The sequence below is a fragment of the Stegostoma tigrinum genome, unplaced genomic scaffold, assembly GCF_030684315.1.
Source record: "Stegostoma tigrinum isolate sSteTig4 unplaced genomic scaffold, sSteTig4.hap1 scaffold_94, whole genome shotgun sequence".
Taxonomy (NCBI): Eukaryota; Metazoa; Chordata; class Chondrichthyes; order Orectolobiformes; family Stegostomatidae; genus Stegostoma; species Stegostoma tigrinum.
The window spans coordinates 986,615-1,003,358 of NW_026728819.1; the positions used below are offsets into that span (position 1 = coordinate 986,615).

Consider the following 16,744-nt stretch of genomic DNA (forward strand, 5'->3'; position numbering starts at 1 on the left):
AACTCATATTCCGCTTGCGAACCCTGCAGCCCAATGGTATCAATGTGGAGTTCACCAGATTCAAAATCTCCCCTTCCCCCACCGAATCCCAAAACCAGCCCAGTTCGTCCCCTTCCCCGACTGCATCACTCAACCAGCTCAACTCATCCCCTCCCCCCACTGCATCCTAAAACCAGTCCATCCTGTCTCTCCCTCCCTAACCTGTTCTTCCTCTTACCCATCCCTTCCTCCCACCTCAAGCCGCACCTCCATTTCCTACCTCCTAACCTCATCCCACCTCCTTGATCTCTCCGTCTTCTCTGGACTGACCTCACCCCTCCCTACCTCCCCAGCTATACTCTCCTCTCCACCTATCATCTTTTCTCTCCATCTTCTGTCTGCCTCCCCGTCTCTCCCTATTTATTCCAGACCCGCACCCCAACCCCTCTCTGATGAAGGGTCAGGCTCGAAACGTCAGCTGTTGTGCTCCTTAGATGCTGCTTGGCCTGCTGTGTTCATCCCGCGTCACACTTTGTTATGTCAGATTCTCCTGCATCTGCAGTTCCCATTATCTCTGATGCAGTTGTTGACAAAGTTCTGCAGGTCTGGCAGTATCTGTGAAGAGAAATCAGAGTTAACATTTCGTGTCAAGTTTCCGTTCCTTAGATCTATTCTCTCTGCAGATGTTGCCAGACATAGAGTTTTTTATGCAATTTCTGTTTAATTGTGATGACAATTCTGGGAAAAGTGCTGGAAATGACACTTGAATAGTTATTTGACCAGCAATAATTCGTTGGTCCAAAGGGCATTTTTCTCTGCTGTGGACTCCGAAACTGGGAGATTAGTTCAGATCAGTGAGCAAGGGCACGGGAAGGGGGAGGGGGACGGTGAACAGAGGGAATGGGCGGGTGAAGGGTGGGAGAATTTCGCCGACAAAAGCTTTCAAGCGAAGGGGAGTGGGGATGGAGAAGGAGAGACAAAAGAAGTGTCTGATATAACAAGGGGTGGAGCTGGGTGAACACAGCAGGCCAGGCGACATTGGAGGATCAGGAAACTTGACGTTTCAGGTCTGGGCCCTTCTTCAGAAATGGGGAGGGTGAGGGGACTCTGAAATAAATGGGTGGACAGTGATAGCAGGTAGATAGTGGAGTGGATAGGGTGGGAAAGAAGACGGAAAGGTCAATGAGGCGGGTATGAAGCTTGAAGAGTTGTGTGTAGGAAGGGAGTGGGGATGTGGGTTGGTCAGTGAGGAGGGAGAGGTGAATATGTGGGAGAGAAGATGGACAAATCAAGTAGGCAGGGATGAGCAGGCTCTGATCTTGGGATGAGGCCAGGGTTTGGGAGATTTTGAAGCTTATGAAGTCCACATTAATACCATTGGGCTGCAGGGTTCCCTGGCTGAATATGAGGTGCTGTTCCTCCAACCTTCGGGTGGCATCGTTGTGACACTGGAGGAAGCCCAGGATGGTCATGTCATCAAGGGAGCAGGAGGGGGAGTTGAAGTGATTTACGACTGGGAGGTGTTGTTGTTTGTCACAAAATGAGTGTAGGTGCTCTCTGTGATCTCTGAGCCTGCGCTTGGTCTCCACGATGTAGAGGAAGCCACATTGGGAACAGTGGATACAAAAGACCTCATCAGCAGATGTGCAGGTGAACATCTGTTTCGTATGGAAGGTTTTCTTGGGGCCTGGGATGGAAGTGAGGAGGGAAGTGTAGGGGCAGGTGTAGCACTTCCTGCGGTTGCAGGGAAAGGTGCCAGGGCTGGTGGGGCTAGTGGGAAGTGTGGAGTGGAAGAGGGAGGCCTGGAGACCGTGGTCCCTCCAGAAAGCAGATCAGGGTGGAGAGGGAAAAATGTCTTTGGTGGTGGGGTCAGATTGCGGGTAGTGAAAGTGGTGGAGAATGATCTGTTGGATCCGGAGATTGATAGGGTGATACGTGAGGACAAGGGGGATTCTCTATTTGTTTTTATTGTGGGGAGGGAGTGCAAGGGCTGAGGTGTGGGAAACGCAAGAGATGGGGTCAAGGGTATTTTCAACCACTGTTGCGGGGGGGGGGTTGTTTTTGTGTGTGTTTGTGTGTGTGTGTGTGTGTGTGTGTGTGTGTGTGTGTGTGTGTGTGTGTGTAGAACGCCTCATTTTGGGAGCAGAGGGGTGGAAGGTGTTGGTAAGTTGGATGCTCGAGCTCCTCCTGGGAGAATGGAGCGGCACTGATACAGTCATCGATGTAACAGAGGAAGAAGTGGGGGATAGGGCCAGTGTAACTGTGGGAAAGGGACTGTTCCACATTTCCCACAAAGAGGCAGGTATAGCTTGTGCCACTGTGGCCACCCCTTTCATCCATAGGAAGTGGGAGGAGTTGAAGGAGAAGTTGTTCAGATTAAGGACGAGTTCAGTTTGGTGGATATCGGTGAATGGGGACTGGCCTGGCTTGCGGGACAGAGAGAAGCAGAGGGCTTTTTAGGATAATGCAAGTATACAGATATTGGACATCCATGATGAAGATGAGGTGTTGACGGCCAAGGATTCGAATGTTTTGGAGGAGGTGGAGGGCTGGGTGGTGTCCCGGATGTAGGTGGGGATCACCTGGACCCGGGGGAGGAAAGAGAGTCGAGATAATTGGAGATAAGTTCGGTGGGGCAGGAGCGGGGACGAATGGTCGATCAGGGCAGTCGGGTTTCTGGATTTTGGGATGGGGATAGAAGCGGGCGGTGTGGGGTTGGGGAACGATGAGGCATGAGGCTGTTGGTGATGAGGTTATGGGTGGTCTGGGAGATGCTGTTTTGGTGGTCGGGGGTGGGGTTATGATCGGGGGATGGTAGGAGGAGGTGTCAAAAGCTGACACATGGCTTATATTATAAGTTATCCGTGTAGGAGAAAAATACATAGAATACTTGCACACACAGCAACAAATATACCCGAGAATATCAGAATATCAGAGTCAATGTGTGAGCCTCTTCAAGAAGGGCAAGGTGCCTGACTGTCTTTGTTCAGTTGGACAGATTCACGCTTCATTCTCCCCTCCCTTCTAAAGGTTCATAACGCTGAGCCTGGGTTTTTGTGTGTTTTTTTCATTCCCAGCAACTGCAGTGATTTGGTTGGTGGGGTTCGTAAATTGGCACATACCCATGAGCAGCTTGCGGACTATTTCAGCCTCCCCTCCCCTTTGCTGTTCTCGGTGAGACCTTCGAAGGATTTTCGTTGCCTGCAGATCAAGAGTTCAAAGCTTATTTCACTTTCAACGCCACGAGAAAGTTTAGTCTGGAGTTACAGCAAATGGCTCACTGCGTCACCATGGTTGTCCCTGCAAATTTATATCCGAAAACACGTTAACTTTTATGAAGATAACAAAGTGTGAAGCTGGATGAACACAGCAGGCCAAGCAGCATCTCAGGAGCAAAAGCTGGCGTTTCGGGCCTAGACCCTTCATCAGAGAGCGGGATGGGATGAGGGTTCTGGAGTAAATAGGGAGAGAAGGGGAGGCGCCCACTCCCCATCCCTCTCTCTGATGAAGGGTCTAGATCCAAAACGTCAGCTTTTGTGCTCCTGAGATGCTGCTTGGCCTGCTGTGTTCATCCAGCTTCAACCTTTGTTATCTTGGATTCTCCAGCATCTGCAGTTCCCATTATCTCTGATCACAACTTTTATGAAGGTTTGGTTTGTTTGAACATGACCGGCAGTGAGTTGCCTTTTCCTACCATTGGCAATCTCAGTAAAAAGTCTTGCTGGCCCTGCTTTGACTCCTGTCATAAACAGACTTTGCGTTTCTACTCGGCTTTTACCCGTAGTCAGCAGGATTCGAACCTGCGCAGGAATAACCCAATGGATTTCAAATCCATCGCCTTAACCACTCGGCCATGACTACTGGGAGAAATGCCCTGCTGTTTGTCTTTTCAGGTCACTTTCCATGGCCAGTCACCCTGTGGATGAATTATTGCTGGGTTTGTTTGAATCCAATCACTTCACAGATTTCCAAAGTGTTTAATGTAATACATGGTGATTCTGGTTGTTTAATTCCAATAGATAAAATGAACATTCATTTGCAAATGAAAATATATATTGCAGGAAAAAAAACCTCAGCTGATCTGGGAGCATCTGTGGGCAGAGGATTTGAGTCAACATTTCAGAACTTCTTCAGAACTCTGTTTTCTCCTTTCTGTAGTGCAGTTTAGGTTTTTGTTTCTGATTCCAAGCATTCCCAACTCTTTATTGTAGCTATTAAAGCAACATAGAAATAACTTTATGGTCACTCACCAGACAAGATTTCCGTTTGGTGAACATTTTCATGACTGCATTAAAACCCGTAACTGTATACTCAAAAGGGAACTGGTAGAGGGAGAACAGCACTTGTTCCTTTCTCAGTGGCCTCAAACCACCAACTTCACATTTCACAGTCGAAAGCAGCAGCCAATTGCACCACACAAAATAGCGAGCTCTTGCAGCAGCCCTTAAAGCGGGCTGGTAGTGAATTCAAACTTCCAACTGCCTCGCTTGGAGTGACAATTGTCTTGTATCAGCTTTACTTTTCCAAAATAAAACCTGGGACATTCATTGGGGAGACATGGGATCAGACTGATCCTTCCCTCTGCAGACCCATCCACATCACTGGGAACCAGATATTCTACAAACAGGCCCGTCTCCCTTCGACCCTTTCAGTGTCTTGTCTATTTCTCAGTTTTCTCATTGTCCTGGAGCTGAGATGAGATTTGAATTCCTGATGTGCAGGAATGAGAATTCTTTCCATGTCTCAGCTCAGTTCATGTCCCAATGACACCTGAGTCAATGCCCGGCCTCTAAAAGGAATGGCAGGTGTTGGACTGTTTGTGCTCAATCAGAAAGTTCACTCTTCATTGTCCTGTGATTCCAGTTCCCAGGACATTCTGCCATGTGGTCAGGGGAGGGGAGATTTTGAACCTTGTGAAATCTACATTGATACCCTTGGTCTGCAGACTCCTCAAGCGAAATATGAGATCCTGTTCCTGCATCTTTCAGGTGGCGTAGTTGTCTCAATGCAGGAGGCCCAGGATGGACATGTCACCAAAAGCAGCCCAGCTAGTCCCCGCTGCCCTAACCATTCTTCCCACCTCAAGCCCCACCCCTACCCCCTACCCACTAACCTCATCTCGCCGCCCTGACCTGCCCATCCTCCCTGGACTGACCTATTCCCCCCTTAACTCCCCACCTACATTCACCTTCACTGGCTCTCACTCTGACTCTTTGACCTGTCTGTCTCCTACCATCCTATCTTCTGGTTTCTCCATCTTCTATCTGCTTCCGCCGTCTACCTATTTATTTCAGAATCCCCTTCCCCTCCCCCATTTGTGAAGAAGGGTCCCGACGTGAAATGTCAACCTTGCCTGTTCCTCTGGTGCTGCTTGGCCCGTTGTGTTCTGTCAAGGCGAGGTATGTTCAAGGCTGAGATAGACAGGCATTTAGTCATTTTGGGAGCCAAGTCAATTGTTGTGAAAAACCTACCTTGTTCACTGATATCTTTTCAGGAAGGAAACTGCCATCTTTACCTGGTATGGCCTATATGTGACTCAAGACCCACAGCAATGTGGTCGACTCTTTTCTGCCCTCTCTGGAAATTGGAAATGGCTGATAAATGTTGGCCTCTCCAAACATCCCCCTCATCCTGCGTATGAATAAAGGATCCGCAGTTCTTGCTATCACCAGTTAACAGCAGCTTTTCTGCAATACATCTACTGAACAACATCAGATTATTACAGCCCCGTTTTCTCCGCTTTGAAACGCAGGGCTATAATGTGAATCATTTCAAAACTTGGAGAGAGACACTTCGTTGGTGAAGATGCGTCTGGTGTAAGAACACACTTGGGAGTGTGTGCAAGTGAGGTTGCTTGGATCAGTGTCAATTAAACTGGTTGGCTTTTAGTGCTTGCGTCGCTCAGGCATGGATGCAATTCCCACTTAGGAAATGGAGATTTATATCTCTTCCTGTTAACCTTAGGAATGAAAATGAGTTGCTGGTTATGTACAGAACACACACCCTGGATCTAGCAGAATCAGTCCAATGAAAGTTTGCCTTCATGTTGGAGGATAATGGCAGCAGGGATATGATCACCTCAAACTCCTCTCCAAGTTTCTTACCATTTTGAGTTTGAACTATGCTGCTGTTCCTTCAGCGTCGCTGCTTCTAAGTCCTGGAACTCCCTTCCTAATAGCATCAAAGCTGTCCCTACGTGCCAATGAGTTTGAGTGTTTAATAAAGTAACTCATCACCTCCATCTGTGGGTTAATTAGGGATGGGCAATAAATCCAATCCGACTGAATGAAGTCCTAACCCAGGCATCCGGGTTCAAGTTGTAGTTTCTAAGTGAACACCTACAATTGGTCAGGAACACGTTCAGAAGCAAAGTGTGGGAGTGAAGCCAAAGTGAAAGGCAATGATGGCTGGGGGGGGGGGCGCGGGGGCATGAGGCAGGAAGTGAGTGTGGAGCTGTTGGTGCAGGGCTCAATGTTGTCTCCAATGGGTCAGGCTTTACATTTGCTCAGTAACCAAAATGAACCTATTCTTCTTGTTAGGTTCGCTCAGTGTGTGTTAACGTTGTTCATGGGCCCCAAGGGGATGACCCCATGCTCTTTATCCAGTCGGCTGAAACAGGTGAAAATGTCAGTTTTAAACTAAAGGGTCCAGGCCCAAAACGTCAGCTTTTGTGCTCCTGAGATGGTCCCTGGCCTGCTGTCTTCATCCAGCTCCAGAATTTGTTACCTCGGATTCTCCAGCATCTGCAGTTCCCATTATCGCAGGAGAAAATTGTCTATTTCCATGTATTTTCACAGGAGAATATTGAGATGTCAACAATCCGTGTTGAAAAGTGGTGTTAGATTGAAATTCTCACCAAGGAATACTGATACAACAAAGTTCCCCAAGTTACTGTGATTGTATGGTTAAGGAAATGGCCCTACGGTTGGGTAAAAAACAGTGTGTAGTAAACAGGCGACCCTGAGTAAAAATCCCTGCGGTGACTGAACGTTATATTGAAGATTCCTCGTTTCAACATTTCTGAAATGCCATATAACAACAAAGTTACTTGCTCCCCTTTATTCATTCACAGACTGAAGGTGTCACTGGCTCGGCCAACATCTATTGCCCGTTGCTAATTATCCACCATGTTTGCTGGAGGCCTGGAGTCAGACGTAGGCGCGATCAGTAAGGATCAAAGATGCCTGAAGGACATTACGGAACCACATGGGTTTTGGTTCCCGGATGATGGATTTATGGCCATCTTTGCATTCTAAATTACAGTTATTTATTGAATTGAAATCCCATCATTTTCTGGGGGTGATATTTGAACTTTGGTCTCCAGAACGTTACCTGGTTTTCTGAATAAACAGTCCACTGACAATACCACTCGACCATTACGTGCCCTGTCTGTGCAGAGAACTGAGCATGGTTCTTATGTTTTAGTGCAGACAGTTATCATTTGGTGCTGGTACTCCTGTCACCTGTTTTCTCTCCATCAGGGAATGGTTTCCTGCTGCAATTAATTTATCCTGAGGTTTGGTAGGAATAACAAGGTGAGACAGAATAAACTGCAGCCTTACTGTGGAATATTGTGGTAATGAGGCAGGCACCACAAACTGATCACCCTCATTCTCTGCTGTCACCATTCATTCATTTTACACCAACAGTAAAAACATCACAGTCATCATATAACTGTGGCATTTTGTTTCTTTTCTGGTGGATTAGGAATTCTATTTAGAAGTCTAAACACTCATCATGTTTTGAGGGAATAAATGCCTCCTTGGCTCAGTCCTAAGTAACAGAAACACTATTTGGAGAATGTGAGCCCAGTTCCAGGCTTTACAATCGGGGTGGGAAAGCCTCTCAGCAGCTCCAGTCTCAAACATTGTCCGGTCTTCAGACTTTTCAAAGAGCAGCAATGGGAAATGAGGGATATCGATATAGAATCCCTACAGTGTGGAAACAGGCCCTTTGGCCCAACAAGTCCACACTGAACTTCAAAGCATCCCACCTCCCTATAACCCACCTAATCTACACCTTCCTAAACACTATGGGCAATCCACCTACCCTGCACATCTTTGGACTGTGGGAGGAAACCCATGCAGACACGGGGGGAATACACAAATTCCACACAGACAGCCGCCCAAGGCTGGAATTGAACCCTGGTGGCTGGCGCTGTGGGGCAGTAGTACTAAACACTGTGCCACTGTGCTGCCCTCAATATGGATGGACGGAGTTGGAGAATATAAAATTTGGTGAGGTGAATACCCAGAGACAAATAGAGATGCATATTGAGGTAGACACTAAAAGGGCCAATTCTCCATTCGACACCGCTGCTAACTAACTGAAAGGAAAAGGCAAATAAAACCTTTTAAGCAGAGCCTTTCAGCACCTGAGGGCCACGGAAGCAGCATTACAGGCGATAAAAGTCTGTTAAAGTTGTAAAGTTGACGACGGGAAATTAATGTGATATTTTAATAAATATGCTGATTCGACAGATAAACGTGATCATTTCCCTGGCATTATAATATAAAAAGGCATAACTGACCTGGTTCTGATGAACAGTCAGTCGATCTGAAATGTTAACTGTATCTCTCACAGATGCTGCCTGGCCTGCTGGGTTTCTGTGTCAGATCCTGTTTTTGTTTCTGTTTTCCAGCATCCACAGTTCTTTGTTTCACGTTAGCTTGAATATCGTTTGGGACACAGTTAGTTACCTCACAGCCCCTTTCCTTCTCCTCATAGGGAGGCGATGCAATCCATGCAATCGATTGTCGGAAGAACCCATCCAGTTCACTAATGCCCTTTAGGGACAGAAACTGCCCACCCGTACCTAGTCTGGCCGACATGTGACTCCAGACCCACTGCAATGTGGTTGATTGAATAAATGCTGCCAAACCAGAGACGCCAGTTAATGAATAAAATTACAATGAGTCAGCAAAGCTGTCATCGCTAAAAGCGAGGAGGTAACATCTTCCACTCAATATTTCAAACCAGGGCCGTGGCTCCAAAAGCACCAAATCTGAATCACCAAGACAACCAGGGAACGCGCCGGAGATGTTTGTATCATTTCTCAATGACATTGTTTTTGCTTTTCCATTTTCGATCCTTTTGGTGACAGGTCAGTTTCTCCTTGTCTTCGAGTTTTTATCACGTGGAAAGAGACTACCTGGGCCAGTGTATCGGTGCCTGTCCTCAGGCATCTATCTATTCTAATCTCAGTTTCCAGCATTTGGCCTACCGTGTTGTGCATTCTGACACATCAAGGGCAAACGTCATTGAGATTAGCCCTGTAATCAATGTTTTGTGACAGTAAAACAGTGTTACAGCCGACTTATGGAACTCATCCTCATGTTTAGTCACAGACAGAGATACACAGACACATCCCTCAGGATGACACCCACTCCAGGTGCTTCACGTTCACTCTCTGTCCCCACACATGTTTCGCCCACAACAGACAGATTTATATGGAGCACAAGCAAGTTCTCCAGGCAATGAGACCTGTTGTTGTGAGCTCGGAAATGAAGCCAACAGTGAGCTGAAAAGGTCGCCAACACTGCTCAACTTCCAATTTCATAGTTTAGCTTCAGGGAATCTGGCAACAAAATCACCCAACCACTATTCCAACTTCAGGTGAACATGTCATCTTGCTAGCATTGAAAATGGGCAGGTTGTGCTCGAACCAGGCAGGACTCGAACCAGTAATTTTCTGATCCGAAGTCAGACGCGTTATCCATTACGCCAGTGGCTCGCAATGATGAACTGGCTTCTTGTCGAGTTGAGTTATTTACAGGGACCAAGGTGGAAATATGATATATGAGGTAAGCACCAGCAAAGGTAATCTCTGTCACTGCTTCACTTCAATGGGCCTCATTTTGTGAAGCAGAAAATTTCACTTGCAAAAGAAACAAATTGGTCCTCAGATGCCTGCTTCACTGTCATCTGTTTCTCTGCCGAGACTTGGCAACGTTTTATTCAGTTATTGCGCAAGTTTACAAACCAATCCAGTGAGACATAATTTCATACGATTACTAACCCTAAACCTTGGTCAGGTAAGTGAATGCATGTGATATATTCGCAGCAAACACCGTTTGTGGTCATAGGCTGAAATTGATTTCATAAACAACCACCCCCAAGCTCTCCCGAACATTAAAAAAATACATCAGAGGCAACAACGGCTCATGTCGGATTCAAGCCAGCAACTTCTCACATTTCTATCAGCCACCTGATGTGAGAATCATACCACAAGACCAATGACACAGTCTGTGGACACCCCACATAACAATAAATGAGGTGCTACTCAGGCAGTGATAGTCTCCCTACCTTGGATGTAGGAGAAAGAGTTCAAGTTCTATCTGCTCCAGGGGTATGTACTAACATATCTGAATGTGTTGCTTAAAGAAAATCCTACTTCCCAATGCAGCAGTGAATATTTTCTTTTTGTTCTGTCTCTCCACCACGGAGTCAGAGCTCTCTCCATCAACAAATGCATTAAGCCATTTTGCCACGGGCAGGCAGTGCTGGGAGTGGTATACACTTTGTCGCTGTCTGTCAAACACTGGAAGAAGGAAGGAGCAGAAGGGATGGAATCAGACTTGTGTAGCAAATTTTAAAGGCGATTTGGAACTTTCATCAAATGTCATTGATCAGAGGCAGACAGAAAGATGGAGAGCTGCTGGGAAAGATAGAAGTCGAAACTAGAGATTAGTCTCTACAGCAACTTAAAATGCAATCTTTCTGTGCAGCCTGTTTGATGTTCAGAATTTGTCTGCACACGGGGCGTCCTTTTGTTTGTGACCTCCACAGCAGGAGCTAATGTCTGACACCAACAGTCCCGTGTTCAGTGAATCTGAGTGAAACACTCATTCACTGAGAGACGTCCCCAACGGCCCTGAGTTGCGGGGCTGCAGACAGTACAACGTGGAAGGGAGGGTTAATAATGAGCCATTGTTTCTCCCCCACCCGCTCCCTCACAGAGACAGAGAGAGAGTGACGTCATAAACCCATGGCATCATTCACATTCACATTTAGCCCTTCGAGTCCACAGCGACTGTCTGTCTCTTGTATTTCTCTGTAGTTATTCACAATCGGTGATATCTGTCCCTAATAATGGTGAGCTGTGTCTGTGTCATGATGCAGCCTCTGGCATCCTGATCCTTTTGTCATTCACGTCTGAAACAGCATTGGGAATTACTGCCAGGCATGACAAAAGAGACTGCAAGTAATGCGTTCAGAGATAATGGGAACTGCAGATGCTGGAGAATCTGAGATAACAAAGTGTGCAGCTGGATGTGCTCCTAAGATGCTACTTGGCCTGCTGGGTTGATCCAGCTGCATACTTTGTTATGCAAGTAATGTGTTTCTACTTAACCGGATTATTCTCATCTCAGAGAGGAAGTTTGATGATTCAGCTTGGAGCAGACCGACTGAGAACAGGAGAAGACCATTCAGACCTTCACAAGTGTATCATCTCACCTGTATGAACTTGGCCACAACAAACTCTGAACATTTTCATGTCACATCTCTTTCTGCTTCTGTCCCTGCCTCACCTCTAGCTCCCTCTGACCGCCCAGATCTGAGGTGAATGAGCTGCTCGATGCAAACGCAGTCAGATCGCGAAGCCAATCTTTACCTTGGCAGCAGGTCCAGGGAATGTCAGGCACAAGGAACGGATTGAGAAGCGATGGGTTATCACATGGTTGTGCGAAGAGACACCAGGATTGCATCTTCCTATCTCCCAGATACTGATTCCAGGAACATGCACAGTGCCAGTTATCCCCAATCCCAATGGATGACGTGTCTGATCGCCAGATGAGGGGACAGTCAGATCGACACCTTCCTGGCTCGGGTGCATTTTGAAAACGCTGTCCTGTCACTTCACAAACGAAGCTGACCACAAACGATCATAGAGGGCTCGACCACAGAAAAAGACCCTTCAGTCCATCGGGTCTGACCAGTTGAACTCAAGACCTTGACTGTTCTCGGAACAAAATCAAAATTGCTGGAAAAGTTCAGCAGGTCTGGCAGTATTTGTGAAGAAAAATCGGGGTTAACACTGTGGGTTGGCTGACCCTTTCTCAGGACTGACTGTTATAGTCTTATTTGCAAGCAGATGGCTCACAGCCTCACCACGGCTGGCCCTGCAAGTGGATATCTTCAAAGTGGTTGACGTTTATGAAGGTTCGTGCCTGTTCTGCAATGACAGGCAGTGAATTGCCTTCTCCCCAACACTGGTGCCCTGAGTGAAAAGTTTGTTTCCCACTGCTTTGTTTTCTGTCACATGCAAAATGGAGGGAACAAACAGCCCTCACACTTGTCTCCAGTTTCCCCCCAACAGTCAACAGAATTTGAACCAGCACAAGGATGCCCCATCAAATTTGGAGCCCTTTACCTGAACCACTTGGCCATGATTACTGCAAGTGGTATGATGCTGTTTATCTATGGAGGTTGCCTTCCGTGGTCAGTTGAGCTGTGGCAGAATGAATTCTTGCCTGGTTTGTTCGAATCCAATCACTATGCAGATTTTTAAAGTATTAAATTTTGTATATGGTGATTCTGGTTGATTTATTCCAATAGATAAAATAAACGTTCATTCGCAAGCAAAATATAAATAGCAGGAAAATAGCTCAGCAGATCTGGGAGCATCTGTGGGCCAATAATTTGAGTCAAGTCTTCAGAACTTCCTCAGAACTCTGTTTTCTCCTTTCTGTAGTGCAGTTTCTGTTCATCGTTCTGACTCCAAGCATCCACAGCTCTTTATGGAAGTAAGGAAATCAACATCAAAATAGCAGTCTGGTCACTCACCGGAGAAGATTTACGTTTGGGGAATATCTTCCTGACTGCATTAAAGCCTGAAACAGTACAGTCAAAAAGGAACTGGTGGAGTGAGAACAGCTCTTGTTCCTTCCTCAGTGGCTTCAAACCCCCAACATCACATTTCACAGTCAAAAGCGACAGCCATTTGCATCACAGAAAATGGCGAGCACTTGTAGCAGCCCTTAAACCGGGCTCGTAGTGAATTCAAACTCCCACCTGCCTCGAATGGAATGATAATAGTCTTGTGTCAGCTGTACCTTTCCGAAATTGGAGATATTTCACGAAAAAAAAACAGCAGTGTTGCAGAATCAATGCAAAGAATACTGCAGAAACTCAACAGGTCCAATGATATTAGTGGAAAGAAAAACAGAGCTGAGGTTTTGAGTGCAGCTGGATTCTTGTTCATAGCATGTGTGCCCTGAATGTCAATGCACTGCCAGAACTGAGAAAACATGACCTTGTTTTGACAGAAATATAGCTGGCAGGATTTGAGCCGACGTGGGGAAACCCCAAGGGATTTCTAAGCCATTGCCTTAACCACTTGGCTACAACTACAGGCCACTGACCATCTGTTAATATTTCTCATGAAATGGCTCTAACAGGAAAGGTGAGTGCTCGATTTGTGATGTCTGCACCACGACCCTAATATCTCCTGTCACCCTTTACTTGATCAGAACAGTTGTGGGACTGAACTGAACTAAACACATTGATGAACGATAGAGTGGATGGAAAGGATCCATCTCCATGTGCAGAGAGATTGATTGTCAGGGCAATGGATCGAGAAATAATTATGTCCTTTTATTTTAATCACGCCTTTCACCACCACCTAAATCGCAGCCACCGAAGTACGTTTGGAACAGATTCATCTTTGGGAAATCTAACGTGCAAATCAGGGCAGTTGGTTCAATGAGAGGCCTAGAAACAAAATACTTTAAATACTTACAACTTGGGCTGGGGACGCCAGTGCGTTCACACCGAACTTTGGAGGCTTGTTGTGTTCTGATTTATACCCGAGTGTATTATCTCAGGGAAACGAGTTGCCCATTTAAATCAAAGATAAGGTGGGTGTTCTCACACTCAGGGAGAAGCAAATCTGTGGAATTCTTGAAAACAGAGGCTGTGCTGACTTGGTATATTCAAGGCTGAGACAGAGAGACATTTAGTCATTTCAGGAGTCAAGGGCCCCGTGTATATGGCAGAACAGTGGTGTTGAGGATTACCAGATCAGCCTGGACCTTATTAAAATGTATAGCTGACCCGATTGGCCAAATGGCTTCCATCTGCTCCAATTGCTTATCTGTCAATTGGAAAATGCTGGGGAACAATGTATAGGAAGAAATAGCAGAACATTCACCAAAGATGACCGCAGTCAAACTGAGTCAACATCGTTTGATGAAAGGAAATCTGCACTTGACACTTTTCCAAGAGTTGCTTGCTAATGTTAAAAATGGAGCTCATAAAGGGAGCCTGTGGACGAAATGTACATGAATAAGGGCCAAATGCTGGCAAATGGGACTAAATTAATTTCAAATATCTGGCCGGCATGGACGAGGTACACTGAAGTGTCTCTTTTCACGCTGTCCATCTGGACGAAGCGACACTTGCTCATTCCCAATTTAATTGTTTGTTGGCAAATGCCAGTCGAGCCAGTCTCTGTGGCGCAATTGGTTAGCGCGTTCGGCTGTTAACTGAAAGGTTGGTGGTTCAAGCCCACCCAGGGACGCAGTGCTTTTTCACTCTTAACCCAATTACCATTCTCCAGGGCGCTTTTTGGCTGCCAGAAGATAACCGTGTTTGCTCATCAGGATTCGAACGAAGCCCAACATGGACAGGTCTTAACGTGCAGCCGAAGCTAAAATGACAAGGCGAACACAGTTGCAGACACACCAAAGCATAAATGCTGTCTGTGAGACAGCTCGGCTTGTTTGTGTCATGAACTACTTGCACAAGTGGAAGCGGGGCAATCCCAAACTGCGCTTCCACTATACTGGGAGTTTAGTCCAATGCCACTTTCCGGAAAATGCTCTCATAATGAAAATGAAAGAAAGGATGAGAATGACCCATGAAAAGTGATGATTAACAATCACAATCTCAAAGGGGCTGGGTTTCCCCTCTGATCAACAGTGTGGGTGTGCCTGCCCGGCAACGATTGCAGCGGATTGAGATAGCGGCTCATCAGTTCCCTTCTCCAGGACAGAAATGAAGGAAATGAGAGAAATTTAACAAAATTTCACATCACAATTATCCGCCTTTTCACAATCACAGCAAATAACTGTGATAAGAATTAATGCAAGATTTGATTTCACAGCAGCAATAGGGTAACGATCTCCATTCGCTTTCAGTGAAAAGAGTGAACAATGCATCTTGCCTGGAACATGAAGCAGCAGAGCAGCCTGCTTGTTCTGGAGATCATGCTGGGGACATTCCATGCCTTAATGGGCCGAATGGTCACTGTGTATGCATTAGGCTTTCTGTGATCTCTGACTCTGCGTGTTTTTTTTTCTTATTTAGAATTTTGAAATTGTCTGCACCAAAATGTGCGGCTCATTCACATCTGTTCAGAAGAGAGGTGGTCTCAATAGGACTCCATTTAACAACATTGTGCACTGTTCTCAAATCTGGAAAACAAATCCTCATGGACAATTTTACACCCCCGCAGTCATGGAGCTTTTCATTCTATGACATGACCCACACTACACCAACTATAATCACCGTTTCTATGTTTAAGAATACGCAGCTATTTACATACATCTCTCAAAGAAGAGTGAATATCTAATCAGATACAAATTTTCAGCAAGAAACAATGGATTATTGTTGATGGTTGTTTTTGTCACTGATAACCTGTTGCCAGTGTTGTTTCAAAAGGCTCTGTGCAAGGTCACGTGATATACGTGGCGGACACAGAAACATTGTAGCAGGAAGAGGCCAGCCGGTCCTTCCAGCCTATTTAATATGATCATAGCGATCACCCAACTCACTTCCCTGTTTTACTTCTCATTCCATATCCTTTTGTCCCATGAAACCTAAGAACCATAACTAACTCCGTCTTTGAAAAATAAACAATCTTTTAGCTTCCCGGTGCGGCTTTCTCTACATTGGGGAAACCAAGCGGAGGCTTGGGGACCGCTTTGCAGAACACCTCCGCTCAGTTCGCAACAAACAACTGCACCTCCCAGTCGCAAACCATTTCCACTCCCCCTCCCATTCTCTTGATGACATGTCCATCATGGGCCTCCTGCACTGCCACAATGATGCCACCCGAAGGTTGCAGGAACAGCAACTCATATTCCGCCTGGGAACCCTGCAGCCATATGGTATCAATGTGGACTTCACCAGTTTCAAAATCTCCCCTTCCCCCACTGCATCCCTAAACCAGCCCAGTTCATCCCCTCCCCCCACTGCACCACACAACCAGCCCAGCTCTTCCCCTCCACCCACTGCATCCCAAAACCAGTCCAACCTGTCTCTGCCTCCCTAACCGGTTCTTCCTCTCACCCATCCCTTCCTCCCACCCCAAGCCGCACCCCCAGCTACCTACTAACCTCATCCCACCTCCTTGACCTGTCCGTCTTCCCTGGACTGACCTATCCCCTCCCTACCTCCCCACCTACACCCTCTCCACCTATCTTCTTTACTCTCCATCTTCGGTCCGCCTCCCCCTCTCTCCCTATTTATTCCAGTTCCCTCCCCCCATCCCCCTCTCTGATGAAGGGTCCAGGCCCGAAACGTCAGCTTTTGTGCTCCTGAGATGCTGCTTGGCCTGCTGTGTTCATCCAGCCTCACATTTTATTATCTTGGAATCTCCAGCATCTGCAGTTCCCATTATCTCTGAATCTTTTAGCTTCAACCGCTTGTGAGGAACAGAATACTTCAGATGTGTTACTTTATGGTGATGATGTTCCCCTCACCTCATTCCTATATGGCTACAGCTTATCCTCAAGCTGTGGTCTCTGGGTTTGGACTCTCC

The 16,744-nt window shown here is 46.5% G+C and overlaps 2 non-coding genes across 2 annotated transcripts; one reads left to right on the plus strand and one right to left on the minus strand.

Moving 5' to 3' along the window:
- Window positions 1–3,758: 3,758 nt before the first annotated feature.
- trnas-uga (transfer RNA serine (anticodon UGA)) lies at window positions 3,759–3,840 on the minus strand. The gene has a single exon. It is a non-coding gene; the product is annotated as a tRNA-Ser (tRNA).
- Window positions 3,841–14,426: 10,586 nt separating this feature from the next.
- Window positions 14,427–14,500, plus strand: trnan-guu (transfer RNA asparagine (anticodon GUU)). The gene has a single exon. It is a non-coding gene; the product is annotated as a tRNA-Asn (tRNA).
- Window positions 14,501–16,744: the final 2,244 nt, after the last annotated feature.